General features: G+C 45.4%; 1 protein-coding gene across 6 annotated transcripts in view; it reads right to left on the bottom strand.

The window, feature by feature from the left end:
- The window catches only part of R3HCC1L (R3H domain and coiled-coil containing 1 like), a 43613-nt gene extending 24265 nt beyond the window's left edge, over positions 1–19348 (bottom strand). For 3 of the 6 annotated variants that reach the window (XM_075843071.1, XM_075843075.1, XM_075843076.1), the window contains exon 1: positions 19265–19348. The gene's annotated coding sequence lies outside the window, so the exon portion shown is untranslated. Of the gene's footprint in view, positions 1–17137; positions 17204–18864; positions 19188–19264 lie in introns of those variants that run through there. The other 3 variants (XM_075843072.1, XM_075843073.1, XM_075843074.1) reach the window with 3 other exon arrangements.
- Positions 19349–21487: the final 2139 nt, after the last annotated feature.

Below are 21487 nucleotides of genomic sequence, written 5' to 3'. Positions count from 1 at the left end.
TCCTGTGCAGTATAGAGGATCTGTCAGCTCTCCTGTGTGGTGTAGTATAGAGGACCTGTCAGCTCTCCTGTGTGGTGTAGTATAGAGGACCTGTCAGCTCTCCTGTGTGGTGTAGTATAGAGGACCTGTCAGCTCTCCTGTGTGGTGTAGTATAAAGGATCTGTGAGCTTTCCTGTGTGGTGTAGTATAGAGGATCTGTCAGCTCTCCTGTGTGGTGTAGTATAGAGGAGCTGTCGGCTCTCCTGTGTGGTGTAATATAGAGGATCTGTCAGCTCTCCTGTGTGGTGTAATATGGAGGATCTGTCAGCTCTCCTATGTGGTGTAGTATAAAGGAGCTGTCAGCTCTCCTGTGTGGTGTAGTATAGAGGATCTGTCAGCTCTCCTGTGTGGTGTAATATAGAGGATCTGTCAGCTCTCCTGTGTGGTGTAGTATAGAGGATCTGTCAGATCTCCTGTGTGGTGTAGTATAGAGGATCTGTCAGCTCTCCTGTGTGGTGTAGTATAGAGGAGCGGTCAGCTCTCCTGTGTGGTGTAGTATAGAGGATCTGTCAGCTCTCCTGTGTGGTGTAGTATAGAGGATCTGTCAGCTCTCCTGTGTGGTGTAGTATAGAGGATCTGTCAGCTCTCCTATGTGGTGTAATATAGAGGATCTGTCAGTTCTCCTCTCGACATGTCTGTTAAGTTAATACTTGCATTCCCCATGACATCCACTCCTATGAACATAAGCCATATTTGTTGTGCGTCTCAGGCTCCGCTTGGGTCATACATTTTAATGCATTTTTTCTTTACAAAACCTTTTTCATTCATGCAAAATTGCATCAATAATCTGATGAGTGTAAAGTGCTGATTGTCATATTCACAATGTGCCAGGTGTCTACTTTCATACAATATATGGGTATGGGAGTATAATATGATTTTTATATTTGATCATTAGTTATCTATGTCAAAAGTGTGAAAATTGTCATGGCAGCAAGTTAAAGGGGCTACAGCGTGCTATAGAATGCATGAACCCCATCCCTTCTTAGATAACCCATTGAATGACTGGTTTCCTAGGGGCGAGTCCACTGTTGCCTTATACGCATTGACCAATCTGAACAGTAAAAGCTGCACTGTAAAGCATGGAGAAAACAACACAGCAGCAGTCTGGGGAGATAGCGGAACAAATTTCAGACTACCTCAGACTCCAGCGGACAATGCAGCAATGTTGGAGTCACTGATCGCAGCTCTGTACTAATGGAGAAAAGCTAAAACGCAGCCGAGACTGAAGAAAATGAATAGCAGGAGGCGTCATCTGCTCAGCACATAACTGGACATCCACCGCAGAACTAATTAATTACGATTACCGTGCAGTCCCAAATTCCTTTTATTATTGCTTTTCTTTCTAGAGTGGATAATACGAGCTCTATAATTGGGGTGAAAAAGTTGGCTCCATCCGCATTAGCTGAGCGAGTGGGAAAGAGTGCACGACGGGAGGCAAAGGTTAAGCAAAATAAATGAGATAAATCTCCACTTCATGATGAACTTCAATTAATATCATATTAAATATGTATCTTAGTACGGGGGTCAGATGGTCCTTTACGGCTTTTATTTTACATATCACAACAAAGGTAGAAAATAAAATAACGCAGAACAATTAGGACATTCAATTCACACTGCGTTCACAATGTTCGTTTGGTGTTTGTGCCGCGAAAGCTTCCAGCACATACGTATCCATGGGGCCCCACTCACCCGATGGATGAAAAAAAGGGTCCCTTTGGGATAGGTTGGTATACCGTTATTTCCAACTGTATGGAATAGCGTAGATGATTATGCCATTTACAAAAAGGGCTTGTCCGCACACAAACGGAATTGCGGCAGAAAATGTCTGAAGCAATTCCGTTGAAAGCAGCAGACATTCCGCTGCGGAAAAAAACGCACCATTTCCTGCGGTTTTCACTGCAGAAAATGGTGCGGATTTTGCTGCGTTTTTCTCAATGCTGGGACATGGTGACATCTCCTCTGAAAAACGCAGAAATTCGGTCACTTTCCGCAGCAGGGATTGACGTGCTGCGGTACGAAATATACGCACCGCAGGTCAATTTCTGCTCAGAATTTTTATGCAGCGTGTGGATGAGATTTGTTCATTCTCCCCCACTTTGCTGCTACTGTATTCTGCTGCGTATTTTCCGTCCATAATTCCGAACGGAAAAAACGCAGCAATTCCGCAACGTGTGGACGAGCCCTTATACTTCGCAGTGCACTTCGTTTTTTGTTTTTTTTTTAAACATGGAGCCTATAGGTGACCTACTCCATTTTAGGCATATACAGTGGCATACTGCAAATCCTCTTGACGTATGGCGCCAATGACAGTGTGAACAGACTCTTACATTGTAATAGGAGACGAAATACAGAAAACCTTTATTGCCCTCAATAATGTGAAGCTCACAGTGTCCGTAGTATCGGACGGTTATAAAAATGTGTGCACAAAGCTGCTTCTCAATTCACGGATATCAATAAAACTGATGACATGGTCATTGTGCAAGACTTAAAGGGACTGTCCAGTAATGAGCATAACGATGATGTAAATCAGTATCTATAGGGGATAATTAGCTGCTATTTATTTTCCTCGCTTGCTGCTTGGCTGCTTTTTAGCTCGGCTTCGTTAGGGAAGAGCTGTGATTTGTGACTACAGTTTTACTACATTACCTTCAGGGAGTCTGAGATAGTCTGAGACACACCTCCTGCATCATGATTGGTTCCGGCTGCTACTCTGCCTCTTCAGATTGGCTGTGGTGTATAAACACGTCTATCACAATCTCACCAGAAAGTCAGTGAATGTTGTGATTTCCATCCCAGCCACGGACAATGATCATAAAGTATAGACTAATAAAACAGCAGTGAAAAAAAGATAAACCTGAGGTAAATGAGCCCTTGTAAGGGGGGCCTGGGAGGGTCGCTTTAAAGGGGGTGTCCAGGATTAGAAAAACATAACTGCTTTCTTCCAGGAACAGTGCCACACCTACCCATGGGGTGAGTCTGGTATTGCATCCCATCTCCATTGAAGTTTACGGGACTGAACTGCAATACCACACACAACCTGTGGATAGGTGTGGTGCTGTTTTTTTTTTGTTTTGCTTTTAAAGAAAGCAGCCATGTTTTTCTAATCCTCTAAAACCCCTTTAATGAGTTATCCTATCTGGACAACCCAACACAATATGGTCCAGCAGGGTATAGGAGCGTCATAGCGAGGGGGGTCCACTGCTAAGAAGACCCCTCTATGAACCACGGAGGAGACCGAGCATGTGCACCATATTTATAAAGTAAATGACCATGATTTTTAGTCAAGGAGGAGAATGTAACGCAGTAACGTAATTTAATATTAAATAGGTTAAAACAAAATATTTGGCGCCGCTGTGTGTGCATATATATGTATAGTTACAGTCCAAATATAGATGAACACAGCACTCCAACATACCCATATATCAGGCCATGTGCTCGTCACCAGGGGATGAATCAATTCCACGACTTCACCAGGACTTCACAGTAGATGAAACGGTGGAGTTATTCACCTCAAGTGAGCGACGTTTCGGTTCAACAGAGAACCTTTCTCAAGCTTGAGCTTTAGGCCCTGTTCACACAGAATTTTTTGCAGATCGAAAAATCTGCCTCAAATTCCTTCAGGGATTTTGAGGCAGATTTTGACCTGCCTGCACTCTGTTTGCCGTGTTTTTTTGTGACGTTTTGCGGCCACTGAGCGCCATGACAACCACTTTCTCTGCTTCCCATTGATGATAATGGGAGGTCAGACGGAAACGCCTGAAGAAAGGGCATGACGCTACTTTTCCTCAGCGAGCAATTTTTTCTCCCGCTCGCTGGAAAAAAACGCCTCCACCTCCCATTGAAATCAATGGCAGTAGTTTTTGGCACGGTTTCTGTGATGACAGCACACAAAAAAAACAAAAAAAAACTGTGTGAACAGGGCCTTGTTTTTATTTATAGTACTATTTATTGTTCCCCACAAAGCCGGCACTTAGCACCAGTCATGTGCCCTCTGTCCCCACAAACCCAGAACTCTGCGCCAGTCATGTGCCTTCTATCCCCCACAAAGCCAGCACTTAGCGCAAAGCATGTGTCCCCGCAAACACAACGCCAAGCTCCAGTCATGTGACTTCTATACCCCACAAAGCCAGAACAGCGTCAGTCATGTGCCCGGTGTCCCCACAAACACAGCGCCAAGTCACGTGCCATGTATCCCCCCCCACAAACCCAGAACTTCGCACCAGTAATGTGCCGTCTATTCCCCAGAAAGCCATAACTTAGCGACAATCATGTGCGGTCTGTCCCCGCAGGCATTTTCCTTCTCCCTCCTCCAGAGTGACACGATCAGACAGTGGACGGTGAGATGGAGTCCTACTCCCATTAGGCTCCCATAAACTCCCCAAGAAAAAGGCCCAGGAACCTGCAGCCAGGTATTGCAGCTCTGCTTCATTGTGAATAGGTCTGAGCTGCAATACCCCACACAACCTGTGTAAAGGTGTGGCGCGGTTTCTAATGCTTTTCTAATCTTGGATAACCCCTTTACTTTCCCACCAGCTAGGCTTTTACATTGTGGTTTCCCAGAGCAAACAGCTCTAATCCAAGCGACACTCGCTACCTAAATAGGAGTTCAAACAGGACAAGCCCTTCAAATTGTCCAATGGCAAACGGCATTCCCTAAATCCCTCTGCTCCACCTGCGTGTGCACATGGTAATGAACATGCTATTAGTCAGTATAAGGCATTTCTCCGAGCGGTCTAACCTTGGCGGTATATCTGGTGTAACACGTTCACAGAGGCCGATACAGAGAAGGAAACATCTTGCTTTTAGCACAAGGAAGCCGTTCCCGTCTGTCAGGGGAGCCGCAATCCTCCGATGTGCCGTACAGAGAAAAAAGCAATAAAGCTGCATCCTGGAGAACATAAAACGCCAAACTAAATAAAGCGGCACCGTCACATATCCTGCGCTACGGGAGAAAGGAGCAAACCGCCGGCGCACGCGGAGAATGAGGGTAATGAAGGAGATGAGGTGATGTCATATATTCCGGTCTGATATTATTTGCAGATCTTATAAAAAGCATTCGCACCCCTGGATCTTCAGTCAGAAGCTGCGCCAAACTGTTGCTCGCTGCATGATAAATTTGCCGCACTTAGCTAGACATGTTAGGCCGGGCTCCCACGTAGCGCAAACGCTGCGAAATGTCTGCAACGGAATTGTGCGCGGAAATTCCACAGCATTTACAGTAAGGGCTTGTCCACACGCAACGTCATTTTTTTCAGAAAATTTCTGCAGCAATTCCAATGAAACTCAAAGGCACCATTTCCTGTGTTTTTTGCGGCAGAAAATGGTGCGCAAATTGCAATTCTGCACACTTTTCGTAGCAGGACTTGACATGCTGCGGTCCGAAAAATACGCGTCGCAGGTCAATTTCGGCTCAGAAACTTTATGCAGCGTGTGGATGAGATTTGTTAAGTCTCATCCACTATGCGGCTACTGTATTCTGCTGCGTTTTTTGACGGCCAAAATTCCGTCCGGAAAAAAACGCGGCAATACCGGAGAGTGTGGACGAGCCCTAAACGTTAATAAATTGACCTGCGGTGGGGAATTTAAATCCGCAGCACGTCAATTTATGCTGCGTTTTAGTTGATTTTCCGTTGTGGGTTTTCCCCATTGAATTCAATGGGGATGCAAATTCCACAATAAAAAGCCAAGTGTTGCGATTACGCCACAAAATTCGCAACTATATACTTACAGAAGTCTGTGTTTCGTCGTCCAGTTGCAGATCACGTTGCATCCAATGTGACCGCCGCAGCCAATCACAGGCTGCAGCAGTCACATGGGCTTCAGCATCATCCAGGGAGGCCGGGCCGGACTGCACAGGAGGGACAGGTCGCCCTAACAATGGCCGAGGTAAGTATGAGCACGGACGGAATATACTGCAGGTTCCAGGTCGAACATGCTGCGTGATTTTTACGCAGCGTATCCGACCCGTGGGAACCCGGCCTTAGACACTTTTCTCTTCCTTATGCCACCTCTAGGTTGGTTTAATTTACACCATTTTTTGTGGCAAATTTTGGCGCAATTTTGTACATTTAAGACATGCCCCTTTCTGCTAGATCACTTTCATCTAATCCACACGCCATGTCGAGTGCGCCACAAAAAGGGTCTAAAACAGTTCATAAATGTGGCGCACATCATGTGCGTCAGAATTCTGCCCCACAGTTCCTTAGATTTCTGCGTTGTGCCGTTCCTCTGTTATTCCTCCTAGAAATTTATAAATAAATTGACATCTGGGTGTTACCATTCCCCTTGTCAAAGGGGCGTGTCATGGGGTTCGTTAGGTTAATGCACGATCAACAGAGCCAGTGACGACAGGGCAACTCCAACAGGGTTTATTGCATCCAATGTTGACAGAACAAGTCACGTTCAATGCAGGAACAACACACAGTCCACAAGATCAGGTGATCACAGGAACATCTTCAGAGTGCCGGCCTCAGCTTCAGCTCTCCTTCAGGTCTAAATCCAGAAGATCTCCATCCTCCCCAGGACAAGCCCTTATATCCACTCAGGGGGAGGAATATCTTGGCCGTTTCTAGTCACCATCATTATAATGACTTTAGTTTGTAGTCATACTCTGTCTGTAAGTGAGTTGTGGTCCTTTGTGCTATTATGTGGATTGCCACAGCCAGGATGAGAACACAATGGGGAAGATAATTGGATCACCCTTGATTGCTGGTCTGCACCTGAGCTGAATATAACTGTGGTGCCTCCTGATGACCCCCTGTGGGGTCTGGACAATGACAACACTTTGTCTTGTGGACTTCACCTCTGACTCGTCCAATTGTCCATAGGCTGGAGACACGACCTGTGGTACTTGATTAGAGAGTTATCCCTCTCTGCTGAGGACTCACAATAAACCACATATAATGCACCATCACAGGGCGTGTCTGTACAGTCTCACTGTCAGCACTGATTGGACAGTGTCAGTCTGTGTAAGGGACACGCCCTGAAATGGTAACACCCAGTTGTAAATTTATGAATACATTTCTAGGAGGAATAACAGAGGAACAGCAAAAGTTCTAATAAAAGATACTCAAGAAATATTATTTAACCCCTGTCCATATGTCCCTTGTACAGGACACCCCTCTCTGTAAGAGCACCTAATGCTCTGGCGGACACAGGGTGCCCATTTATTACATGGAGGGATATTCATTTTAAAGGCTGGCATGTAATGCTACATGTGTGGCTGGCCGGGACTTCTGATCGCCAGGAGGGTAGAGAAGCCAGACCCTTCGGTATCTTTTGGAAAAAGGGTCTTCATTATACTACCCCTTTAATTAGACATTTTTGACATTGGTCAATGGAAAGACTCCTCAAAGGGCAAGTCCTTCTCCGAGCGCAGGAGGAATCAGAAGCCACGGTCATACTGATACATATGGCGCTGATTTCAAGAGAAAACCGCCTCTGAAATCCTGCCGTTTTAAAGCGGATTTTCCAAAGCATTTTTTATTTTTGTGAGCGATTTTGAAGCGGATTTTTAATGCAGCAACGTAAAAATACGCCTCAAATGAACTACAAAGTGTGTTGAAAACATGCTGTGTGAACACAGACTTATGCTCTCCAGCCCTATACCATGATGGTGGGTGCAAGAGATGTCGGACAGCTTTAGCCAATAGTTGCAAGGCACTGACTAGGGGAAGGGTGGGGGGTTAATTACCGCTGTCGCTCTCCCTAAATCGCTGGGAAAACGTGAAATCTAGGGTGTATTCACATTTTCGTGTTTCTTTTGTCCCGAGTTTTGCAAAACTGCGTGAAAAAAAAATCATGTGGATTTGTGAAAACGGTCCATGTGGCTGCTGCGATTTCTACAAATTTTTTTTGTCTTTTAAAAATGTCACGTGTGAATGCACACCAACATTCAGAGCGAAACACCTGCTGCATCAATACTAATGCAAACCATGCCATTCCAGTAGCATCCAGCTGGGGGCAGTACTGTGCTCAGAAACATAGCAGGACTTGGAAGCGGAAGAATAGGATAGAAATGCTGACGATTAGCAGGTGGCTCCATCACAGCAGCAATGAGGACGCAGCGTCTCACTATAAAAGAAGATGCACGTAATAACCCAGCATAGTGTATCAAGCAAGCAGAGTTACGTTCTAGATGCAGATAATAAATAGCGTCTATAATACAGGCCAGGATATGAAAAAAAACATTGGACTTGATGAACCCCTCTATTAAAAGCGGGCTCACCCCAGACATTGGTGGCATATCACTAGGATGTGTCACTAATGTCCTATCCAAAAGGGTCCAACTGTCATGCCCCCTGCCAATCACTACAGCAAAGTGGCAGCGGCACAAAAATAGTAACGTGCCACTTTGTCTGCTGTTGGCTCCACCAATGCCCGTGACTCCATGTGCCCCAAGAGGGTATATAAAAAAAAACACAAAAAAAAACGGGTAACCGAAGAGGACAATTCCATAAACATTCCATCTGTCCGGACAACATACGACCCGAGAATCATGGGACTATTGAGATCTACACAACAGGTGAATCTCCAGTTGGTAGAGAGGGATCAGGCTCCCTCACTAGTTACAGGCTGCTGATCTGTCCCCATGCTTAGCACTGCAGCTCTGCTTTTTCAGTTTTGCTGCTGATATAAGCACAAGCTCAGCAATTCCCAGGGAGAAGAGCCTAAGTAAGAGCGATCGTGATAAACCCAACCTTTTCCCCACCACATCACACCTAGGCTACGTGCACAATATGCAGGAAATTGGCAGGTAAAAACCGCATCTAATTGTGCGTTTTTCGATGCGGCTTTTACGTTTTGATGCGTTTTTCGCTGTGGGTTTAGAGTGCAATTTTCCACAGCACTAGGCAGATATAATTCGCAAGCGGAAACGCAAGATAAATTGACACGCTGTATGTTCTAAAAGCCGCACCACAGGTCAATATACGTGCGGAAAAATAATGCAGCGCGTACATGACATTTCTTGGAATCTCCTTGACTCCGCCGGTGCTGTATTACGCTGCAGTGTTGCCGCATGTAATAAGCATCGTGTGCATTGACCCGAAGGCCTTATTCAGATGAACGTGTGTCAAATTGGCCGTGAAAAAATGAGGTTTTTCATGGCCTATTTGCACCCATGCGGAACCCGTTTTCATGGATCCCTCATAGACTTGAGCCTATTGAGGGATCTGTGGAAACAAACAAAAATAGGACCTCCTATTTTTTCTTGGGTCTTTCACACGATCCGTTAAAAAAAACCAAAAAAACGATTTCAAGGTTCGTCTGAAAAAGGCCTAAGGCTGAATTCACACGAGCATGTTCGGTCCGTAAAGGACGTGTGAATCCAGCCTAAGGGTCAATCCACAGTGTTTTTTGGAGCCGATTTTGAATCTGCACCAAAAAACACCGCAAATCGCCCCCATTCATTACAATGGGAAGCAGAGGTGTTTCGTTTTCTCAGGCAGCTTTTGACCGCTCACGGGGAAAAAAACGTGGCATGCTCTTTCTTGGAGTGGTTTCCGCCTTGGAACTTCCATTGAAATCAAAGGGAGGCAGAAAAAAAAAACTACGCTGCTCGTTTGAAGGATTTTTTTTTTGGGCAAGGTTTCTGTATTTGATTAAATTTAAAAAAAACGTGGCAAAAGACGCTGGCATTTCAAAATACACTTCAAAAATCCTGAAGGAATTTTAACCCCTTCCCCCTGCTTGCATTCTGGGCCCTAATGTCCAAGCCATTTTTTACATTTTTCCATTGTCACATTCGAAGAGCTATAACTTTTTTATTTTTGCGTCGACATAGCTGTATAAGGTCTTGTTTTTTGCGGGACGACTTGTAGTTTTTATTGGTACCATTTAAGAGTAGATGCGACTTTTTTATCACTTTTTATCACATTGTTTTTTATTTTATTTTTTTACGGCGTTCACAGTGCGGGTTAAATAATGTAACAGCTTTATAGTCGGGGTCGTTACGGACGCGGCGATACCAAATATGTGTAACTTTTTTGCTTTATTGTAGTTTTTTTTAATAGTAAAGCATTTTGTAAGGGGAAAAAGTGGTTTTTCATTTTTTTTAAAATTAACTTTAGTCAACTTTTTTTTACTTTTTTACTAGTCCCACTAGGGGACTTCACTATCCTCCGATCGCTATTATAATACACTGCAATACTTTTGTATTGCAGTGTATTACTGCCGGTCCGTTTAACACGGACAGGCATCTGCTAGGTCATGCCTCCGGCATAGCCTAGCAGGCATTCACTACAGGCAGACCTGGGGGCCTTTATTAGGCCCCCGGCTGCCATAGAAGGCACAGACACTCAGCGATTTTATTGCCCGGTGTCGGTGGGATGAGAGGGAGCTCCCGCCCTCTCTCCAAAACCACTCAGATGCGGTGCTCGCTATTGTGCACCGCATCTGAAGGGTTAAACGGGTGAGATCGATACTAATATCGATCTCACCCGGCAGAGCAGGGACGCCCCCTGCTCTCAGCTACGTCTGGCAGCCGAGAGCAGGGAGATGACAGCTCCCTGCTCTGTTTACTTTATTCTACAGCAGCGCCGTGGAATGGCGGCGCTGTAGAATAAAGCCCATTAATGACCGTCGTGAAAAGGCTTATCGGCGGTCATTAAGGGGTTAAAGAGGCTCTGTCACCAGATTTTGCAACCCCTATCTCCTATTGCAGCAGATCGGCGCTGCAATGGAGATAAGAGTAACGTTTTTATTTTCAAAAACAAGCATTTTTGGCCAAGTTATGACCATTTTTATATTTATGCAAATGGGCATTTCTTAAGTACAACTGGGCGTGTATTATGTGCGTACATCGGGGCGTGTTTACTACTTTTACTAGCTGGGCGTTGTGAATAGAAGTGTATGATGCTGACGAATCAGCATCATCCACTTCTCTTCGTTAACACCCAGCTTCTGCCAGTGCACAGACACACAGCGTGTTCTCGAGAGATCACGCTGTGACGTCACTTCCTGCCCCGGGTCCTGCATCGTGTCGGATGAGCGAGGACACATCGGCACCAGAGGCTACATTGACTTACCTGCAAACGCTGATGCAGAATCAAATGTAGCCTCTGTCGACTGCTGCCGATGTGTCCTCGCTCATCCGACACGATGCAGGACCTGGGGCAGGAAGTGACGTCACAGCGTGATCTCTCGAGAACACGGCTGTGTCTGCACTGCCAGAAGCTGGGCGTTGTGTAGAGAAGTGGATGATACTTCTATACACAACGCCCAGCTAGTAAAAGTAGTAAACACGCCCAGATGTACGCACATAATACACGCCCACTTGGACTTTTACTTTAAACACGCCCAGTTGGACTTAAGAAAGCCTCATTTGCATAAATATAAAAATGGTCATAACTTGGCCAAAAATGCTCGTTTTTGAAAAAAAAACAAAATGTTACTCTTATCTCCATTGCAGCGCCGATCTGCTGCAATAGCAGATAGGGGTTGCAAAATCTGGTGACAGAGCCTCTTTAAGTCAGATTTTTTTTGCCTGACAAAAACCTCTATGTGAATTGACCCTTACAACAGTCAGAGAAGTTGTCCTCACACTTTACAATTCCCAGTATGCTCTGACAGCCTTCGGCTGGAATACTAAAGCCTTTGGCTGCCAAGGCATGCTGGGAGTTGTAGTGTCACAACAGCCGAGTGCCGAAGGTTGCCGACCCCTGCTATAATGACTCCTTAACCCAGTCAATATTTTACCAGTCAGGGACAGAAAACGACTGGTGACCACCTTGATCCATCCATGTCACAGGCAGCGCAGGGAGCCAAAGTAGCCGTATAGAGGGAGGACTCCACCAAACAGCTCCTCATATCTCAGCTTCCTGACTGTGATGAAACACGACAATATCTCACCTCCCGATACCCCGTTCAGTGCCGCCATAACAGATGCATAAAATAAAAGCAGCTGTACAGCAAGGACCCTATCAAACAGCCCCACATATCTCAGCATCCTGTACCCCGTGCCATGGAGAGGAGAGATCATTACCTGAAATACAGCTAATCCTATAATAACAGCCGTCGGTATAAACCATCATATAAAATCTAGCGATGGGCACGGGAAGGGCATTGCAGATGTTTATTTATGGAGAGCGCAGCCGAGCATCCTTGTAATTATCCCTTCCCAAGACTGGGACATAGAAGCAAATCCTATCTGCGGGAAATAATCTATGCGGAATAGATCTTACCTATGTAATTAGCAGAGTCCTAATGAGAGGACACAAGTCAGCTCAGACATCGATCTCCCACTCCGGCCCCCAGAATGCAAATTACGCAGAAAACATCAACCGCCATCGTAGCTGCACCTAGTTCTGTTTTTTAGGGACATATATGCTTCTTTATTATTTAATATAGCAGCTGATACATATATATATACACACACTACCGTTCAAAAGTTTGGGGTCACCCAAACAATTTTGTGTTTTCCATGAAAACTCACACTTATATTTATCAAATGAGTTGCAAAATGACTAGAAAATATAGTCAAGACATTGACAAGGTTAGAAATAATGATTTTTATTTCAAATAATAATTTTCTCCTTCAAACTTTGCTTTCGTCTTGGAATGCTCCATTTGCAGCAATTCCAGCATTGCAGACCTTTGGCATTCCAGCTGTTAATTTGCTGAGGTAATCGGGAGAAATTTCACCCCATGCTTCCAGAAGCCCCTCCCACAAGTTGGATTGGCTTGATGGGCACTTCTTGCGTACCATACGGTCAAGCTGCTCCCACAACAGCTCTATGGGGTTGAGATCTGGTGACTGCGCTGGCCACCCCATTACAGATAGAATACCGGCTGCCTGCTTCTTCCCTAAATAGTTCTTGCATAATTTGGAGGTGTGCTTTGGGTCATTGTCCTGTTGTAGAATGAAATTGGCTCCAATCAAGCGCTGTCCACAGGGTATGGCATGGCGTTGCAAAATGGAGTGATAGCCTTCCTTATTCAAAATCCCTTTTACCTTGTACAAATCTCCCACTTTACCAGCACCAAAGCAACCCCAGACCATCACATTACCTCCACCATGCTTGACAGATGGCGTCAGGCACTCTTCCAGCATCTTTTCAGTTGTTCTGCGTCTCACAAATGTTCTTCTGTGTGATCCAAACACCTCAAACTTCGATTCGTCTGTCCATAACACTTTTTTTTCCAATCTTCCTCTGTCCAATGTCGGTGTGCTTTTGACCATATTAATCTTTTCCTTTTATTAGCCAGTCTCAGATATGGCTTATTCTTTGCCACTCTGCCCTGAAGGCCAGCATCCCGGAGTCGCCTCTTCACTGTAGACGTTGACACTGGCGTTTTGCGGGTACTATTTAATGAAGCTGCCAGTTGAGGACCTGTGAGGCGTCTATTTCTCAAAGTAGAGACTCTAATGTACTTGTCCTGTTGCTCAGTTGTGCAGCGGGGCCTCCCACTTCTCTTTCTACTCTGGTTAGAGCCTGTTTGTGCAGTCCTCTGAAGGGAGTAGTACACACCGTTGTAGGAAATCTTCAGTTTCTTGGCAATTTCTCGCATGGAATAGCCTTCATTTCTAAGAACAAGAATAGACTGTCGAGTTTCACATGAACACTCTCTTTTTCTAGCCATTTTGAGAGTTTAATCGAACCCACAAATGTAATGCTCCAGATTCTCAACTAGCTCAAAGGAAGGTCAGTTTTATAGCTCCTCTAAACGGCAAAACTGTTTACAGTGGTACTCTAACATAATTGCACAAGGGTTTACAAGTGTTTTCTAATCATCCATTAGCCTTCTAACACAGTTAGCAAACACAATGTACCATTAGAACACTGGAGTGATGGTTGCTGGAAATGGGCCTCTATACACCTATGTAGATATTGCATTAAAAACCAGACGTTTGCAGCTAGAATAGTCATTTAGCACATTAACAATGTATAGAGTGTATTTCTGATTAATTTAATGTTATCTTCATTGAAAAAAACTGTGCTTTTCTTTCAAAAATAAGGACATTTCTGAGCGACCCTAAACTTTTGAACGGTAGTGTATATATATATATTTTTTTTATGGGTCAGTTTACAATATTATTTGTTGCAGATTTTGCCGGAATCAATAGCGTTGTCGACTACGCTATTGATTCTGCCATAACAAAAATGGAAACCTTACGAAACTGAGACAAACGGGAACCATTAACAATGGAAAAATGAGGGCCCATTCAGAAGAACGTGAATCTCGTCCGTGTGCTGTGCGTGGAAATCACGGACAGCACACGGATCCATTGATTTCAATGGGGCCGTTCACACATGCGTGAGTTTTCACGCAGCGAAAGTCCGTTGCTTGAAACTCACTGCACGTCCTATATTGGTGCGTTTTCTCGCACCTACGCGCCCATTGAAGTCAAATGGGTGCGTGAAAACCACGCACAGCACATTGATGCCCATCCGTGTGTGCTGCATGATTTGCGCATCAATTCCATTAAAAACAAAAAAGTGCTTTGTGAGTGCGTGAAAAACACATGCCACTCGCAACGCACACAGACCAGATTTACGGGCTTTTTTTATGCGCGGAAATCTGACACGTTTGCGTGAATGTAGCCTCGCCATTGAAATCCAGTGTTCCCCGGACGGAAAGGTCTGACGCAACCCCCGACGAAGGGAGGGGTAAGAAATAAAAAAAAAAAAGGGATTGTTTTGTTTTGTTTGTAAGAATAAAAGTTTTTGCCGCTCAGATCTTTCAGCAGACCCCTCACCAATCCCATAAGTCAGCGCTGATTGATCGGGGTGCAGAATCTCTACACCGCGGAGCTCCGCCATAAGCCCATTCAAAGGGGCTCCCAGATAATGAAAAATATATGTAATACAAAGACATTCATTCCTTTACCTGCTGCCGATCTGTACATCACATATAAACAACATCTATATAATCCCCCACTCCTAGAAGTATAATCACTCCAAACATTAATGGGGTTGTCTCACGATGACAACCCCTAAAAAAAAAAAAGTTATAACGACAATCAACTGATCGCTGAAGGTCCGGTTTCTCTACCCCCGGCTCCCCGCTCTGGTACATGGAAAGGGGTCCTGAGTGGGGGGAAACCCCTCTATGGCGTTCATGTGGCCTTCAGGGATTCTTGTCGTCAACCCCTTTAACTCATGCTGCTACCTGGAAACCATCAGCATGCTGCAGATGACTTATATGTTGGTATTTTTATTTAGTACATAGTGGTGTCGGGTTGTGATTGGGCTATGGCCCAAAATGGCTCCACTGGGAAAGTGGTCCAATGGGTTGTCTGCTTTCTACATGACAGGGTGTTCTGATGCTGGGACCCCAAATGTTCAGCTGTGATGTCCAGGGGAACATGAAAGCAAATGTTCAGCGCCCCCACAAACGAAATTAAGCATTACAGGGATCTCATTGAAATTAATGTGTCGAGTCCTCCAACTAATTCATGGAGGTTTCAAATTAGAGACCCCCCTACATTCACTCAACATGCCCTCATAAAGCATAGGAAAATGGGTTTTTGAAACCAGAGAACCCCTTTAAGATACCTGCAGCGTCTCGGCACTGAAGCCTACAATTCTCAGTAAGCGTTTTAAACTTAAACTTATATTTTGGAGGCGGCAAGAAGGTGATCGGCAAGTGGCTCCAAATTTCTCTTCTAGAATTCCCCTTTAAATTACAAGCCAAGAAGTGAGATTTGCATTCTTCACCCTCGAGAATTCTTGGCCACTTGTTGAGACACTGAGACTGTATTGATGATGACTGTGGTGTTGGAGCGTGTCTGATAAATGCTCCAATAGTCAGATGTCACCAAAGAGATTCCAGATACGAGGGATTATTATCGGCTGTTTTGGCCCATTACTTCTTTGTCTTGCATTATTTATCTGCACCTAATGAATTTCATCTGCATGAATAATGATTCCACCCACAAGATGTCCGATACTGTAACAAAATTATCAATTCCCAATACCACGAATGTTACAAAGCCTGGCAAGAACCGCCTTATCCCATTCCTGGACCTTAAAGGGGCAGCGCAAATGTTATAAAATAAAAATAACAAAAACAGCACTGAGCTGTGAAATATCTTGCCGCTCTTGTCCTCTACAGTCTTCCATATGACATCATGAGACAGTGGCAGCCAATCACTGGCCTCAGCAGTCATGTGCCGTACTTATCCCCACTGAGACCAGTAATTGCCCGTAGCTGTCACCTGCCAGTACAGTACATCATTGCACCTGGAAAGGTAACAAGGACCGGGGGAAACACCAGAGCACCGGCGAAGGGGTGGGAACACCAGAGCACCGGCGAGGGGGTGGGAACACCAGAGCACCGGCGAGGGGGTGGGAACACCAGAGCACCGGCGAGGGGGTGGGAACACCAGAGCACCGGCGAGGGGGTGGGAACACCAGAGCACCGGCGAGGGGTTGGGAACACCAGAGCACCGGCGAGGGGGTGGGAACACCAGAGCACCGGCGAGGGGGTGGGAACACCAGAGCACCGGCGAGGGGGTGGGAACACCAGAGCACCGGCGAGGGGGTGGGAACACCAGAGCACCGGCGAGGGGGTGGGAACACCAGAGCACCGGCGAGGGGGTGGGAACACCAGAGCACCGGCGAGGGGGTGGGAACACCAGAGCACCGGCGAGGGGGTGGGAACACCAGAGCACCGGCGAGGGGGTGGGAACACCAGAGCACCGGCGAGGGGGTGGGAACACCAGAGCACCGGCGAGGGGGTGGGAACACCAGAGCATCGGCGGGGTTCGTCTGAGCATCGGCGGAGTTCGCCTGAGCATCGGCGGGGTGGTGGGGTTAACCCGCAGGGCTGACTTGAAATAATGCCTGTTCGGTGTAATGCATAAACACATTGTGCTTATGTTGCCGATTAGCTGTGGATTTCGCCCGAATTGAACATGAGCTCTAAGCGGTTGCAAACATTTCAGATTAAGAGCACAGACACAATCATCAAAGCTGGACCACCCAACAATTATATATATAATAACTACAAAAAGGGTCATCACTATAAAAGGAGGGTAAAGAACAAACATAAGTGAAGCCAAACTTCTAAAAAAGCCGAGCCATGTAACTGCTATAATAAGTAGTAAATATATTGTTAGAGCCCAAATATCTTACAAAGGCCACACGTCACTGACCTGCACGTCCAGAGGCGAAGCGCCTTCTCCGATGTTAAGATTTTATCATTTTATTCCTGCTCCAAACTTGACATGTGCAAAAGCCACAATGTAAACAAAAATAATAAAATGAATAAAATAGCAGTGAACTTAAAGGGTGTTATTTTTCCATCAAAAATAAAAAAATAAGCATCACCGCAAATAGTCTTTAAAGGGTAACTAAACCTCTAAAAAAAGCTTTTGACATGTCAGAAGTTTTGATCGGTGGAGGTCCGAGCACTAAGACCCCCACCGATCACTAAACGAAGACGGAGACGCACTGGTGTGAGCGCTGTGCCTCTTCGTTACTGATCAGCATTCCTTGGAGCGGTGTACGGGCTCATACACTTTTTATTGATCCCGTACACAACTCCCCTGAAAAGTTGATCAGAAACGGAGCGGTAAAACAGTCACAGAAGCGCTTCTGCCACCTCATTTTAGCGATCAGCGGGGGTCTCAGCACTCGAGCCCCAACCGATCAAAACTTTTGACATAAAAGTTTTTTGAAGGTTTATTACAATTTAACAATCTCCTATCGTTTGTGTATACAGCTCCAATGCAGTCCTATGTGTCTCCATGATCCCAAGCAAGATCAGCTCACCCAGTACAATGCAGACTATAGTGCAGTGTAGTCTGTAATCATAAACACACACAGGTGTGCATAGGAGCTGTAGACACAAAACGGTAGATTTTCGATCAATCGGCACTCCCACCACACCTGTAATATTCCGCTCTGACATAAACAGCATAATAAGCTGACAGATCCGCTCTTAGCATTACTCAAGTCCTATTGTAGTCTGAGCGGTCTGTGCCATTCGGAGATATGTCAGATCTTAGTAGCCGCTCTCCTAATATATGAGAACTGAACTGAACTGAACAGGGAACCCCCCCCCCCCCATTAACTGAGAATTTTGTAAAAAAAATGAAATAAAATAGGGATTTCTGAAAACAACAACCCCTTTTACTTAATTATTTTCTATCCCCCATCGATCTCAATGATAAAAAAAAAACATGAAGTGATCAGAACTGATGAGGAATGATTCTATTGTTACACTTTGGCTTCAATTTGCATCAGAGAAAACGTACAAAAAAACAAACAAACATATTGTGTAAACGTAATAACAGATCCCATGTGATCGCCAGAACACACGCGTAATAACGGCAGATTTTTGCGTCCATATTGCAGCTGTAAATCCCAGTCCAACCGCAGGTCAAAAGACCAGAACCAGCAGTAAAGGTCCATATGTTACTACTAGTTTGTATCATCAGACCTATACGGCCAGAACAGAGCAGAAATGGCTTTAGACAGGTTGCCTGGCAAGCCACAGGGGCTCCAGATGTTGTGAAACTACAGCTCCCAGCATGCCCTGACAGCCAAAGGCTTTATTATTCTATACAAAAGCTATCAGGGCATGCTGGGAATTGTAGTTTCACAACATCTGGAGTGCCTATGGTAGGGCATTCAAAGTTAAAACATACTGCCCCCCCCCCCTACCGCATTCAGGACACCCCCATCTATCAGCCAGAGTGTCTCTCAGATCCATACAGATTGATTGGTGGTTCTCCCCCCAATAACCGCTTACGGGGGCCCCAGATGTGGTCAGCAGGTCAATGGGAGAATCTGTTACAGGACAGAAGTTGTCCGAACCATCTAACCCAGAAAAGGGTCTATAAAAACATCAAAAAGCAATAAAAAGCTGGAATATTACCAGGGCATCCGCTGAGACTTGTAGTTCCTCAACAGCTAGAGACAGTGTAGTGCCAACTGACAGTTGAGATCCCAACTTAAGTACAGCAGGGCAGGATGGGAGTTGTAGTCCCTCAACAGCTACACAGATAACTGCCCCACCACCATGGAGACAGATGAGGGGCAGTTGTACAGTCCGATGTATGAGCTGCTGAGAGTTGTAGTTACACCAGTTCTATACAATACTATTTTATAACACATATGAGCTTGTCAGCAGCAGTATAGCTCAACGGTATCTCCTGATTTACAACTGCTGAGACTTGTAGTTCCACAACAGCAGGTGACCCTCTAAGTCCACAGTAACAATAACCCCAGTAACAGGACGTACAGCAGACGAGGGTAAACTATGGCACTGTACTCACATCACTGGCATCTCCCACTCTGCAACTGCTACATTGTACCGAACTGTTTCTGGTCACGTGACCCGCTGACGTCCTCCGGCTACGGCGCGGCTGTAGGGACAAACTTACTCGCGGATTCCTGTTTGACATTTTACTCCAGAAACTTTCTTGCTGTCGCTCTGAAACTTTGTTTCTCGCTCATGTGAATTTTTCGGATTTTATTGAATAAGGAAGTCCCAGTGGTTAATATTTATAAATGACGAATTATTATTTTATGACAATATTTACAAGTAGTTATAAGACAGTGCTCATAATAGTAGGGGAGAAAGTGCACCAGCTCGAGTGCCCTTATAAATAGCACAAGGCAGAGTGCCCATATGAATGATGCCAGCGAGGAGTGCCAATATGAATGATGCCAGCGAGGAGTGCCCATATGAATGATGCCAGTGAGGAGTGCCCATATGAATGATGCCAGCGAGGAGTGCCCATATGAATGATGCCAGCGAGGAGTGCACATATGAATGATGCCAGCCAGGAGTGCCCATATGAAAGATGCCATCCAGGAGTGCCCATATGAAAGATGCCAGCCAGGAGTGCCCATGTGAAAGATGCCAGCCAAGAGTTCCCACGTGAATTATGCCTGCCAGGAGTGCCCACGTGAATTATGCCAGCCAAGACTGCCTATATGAATGATGCCAGGCTAAAGTGACCACACGAATGATGCCAGCCAGGAGTGCCTACATGAATAAATGCCGGCCAAGTGTGGACCATAATGATGCCATTCAGAAGTTATCACATATACGATGATGCCAGCCAGGAGTGCCCACATGAATTATGCTTATCAGGAGTGCTAACATTAATGATGCCAACCAGTAATCACATGAATGATACCAGCCAGAGGTGCCCACACGAGTAATGCCAGCCAGGAGTGCCCACATAAATAAATGATGCCAGCCAGAAGTTATCACATATATGATGCCAGCCAGGACTTATCACATATATGATGATGCCAGACAGGACTTACAGGACTTATCACATGAATAATGCCAGCCAGAAGTGCCCACATAAATGATGTAAGCCCGGATTACATGCATGAATGATATGAGTTATTACATAAATGATGCCAGCCAGGAGTGCCAACATGATTGAATGATGCCAGCCAAGAGTGCCTACATAACTCATGCCAGACAGAAGTTATCACATGAATGATGCCAGCCAAGAGTGCCCTCAAGAATCACATCATCCAGAATTCCCTCTTTAATAGCGTCAACCAATATGCCACTTTTAATAGCGGCCGGCAGCGTACCCCATGCATAGTGGCAGTCAGATTGCCAATATGAATGATGCCATGACTTTAAATTACTGCTTAGCAATAGAGGTGGTCTGATGGACTGTGATGATGTCTGTATTAGATGTCAGCACAAGTCTAGTGGGGCGTGGGGGCACACACTGGTGACATCAATCCGTAGCTTCTGCATGGTGGCGTCTGATGCATGGGTAGGTAAGTATGTATTCTTTTATGGGTAGCAATGAATTCATTATCACATGGGGGTACACAACAGTGGTCGTGCAGGGGAATTACACCGTTACTTTACAAAACAATGTTCTTCTGTAATTGTCCTTTAGGCTGGGTTCACACTATGCCGTTTTTTGTTTTTTTTTGTGATTTTAACATGCATTGATACTCTCATGTCTCTGAGACCCCCACCAATTGCTAAAACAAAGCAGCTGAAGCGCTCGTGTGAGCGCTCAGCCGCTTCGTTACTGTTCGGCTGTCTCCGGAAAGCCGATGTATCGGTGTACGGGCTCAGACTTTCTATTGAGTCCGACCTCCGATACATTGATTTCCGGAAAGAGCTGAACAGACACGAAGCGACTGAGCGCCAACACAAGCGCTTCAGCTGCTTCGTTTTAGCGATTGGTGGGGGTCTCAGTGCTTCGCCTGAAAACGGCTCCTGATTTTCAGACGTTTTTGTAGCAACTCGCGTTTTTCGCGGCGTATTTTACGGACGTTATTGGAGCTGTTTTTCAATGGAGTCAATGAAAAACGGCTCCAAAAACGTCCCAAGAAGTGACATGCACTTCTTTGACGCGGGCGTCTTTTTACGCGCCGTCTTTTGACAGCGATGAGTAAAATGACACCTCGTGGGAACAGAACATCGTAAAACCCATTGAAAGCAATGGGCAGATGTTTGTAGGCGTAATGGAGCCGTTTTTTCAGGCGTAATCCGAGGCGTAAAACGC

This window comes from Rhinoderma darwinii, chromosome 11 (assembly GCF_050947455.1).
Source record: "Rhinoderma darwinii isolate aRhiDar2 chromosome 11, aRhiDar2.hap1, whole genome shotgun sequence".
Taxonomy (NCBI): domain Eukaryota; kingdom Metazoa; phylum Chordata; class Amphibia; order Anura; family Rhinodermatidae; genus Rhinoderma; species Rhinoderma darwinii.
Note: the sequence above shows the minus strand (reverse complement) of the source record. Positions and strands in the feature narration are given on the sequence as shown.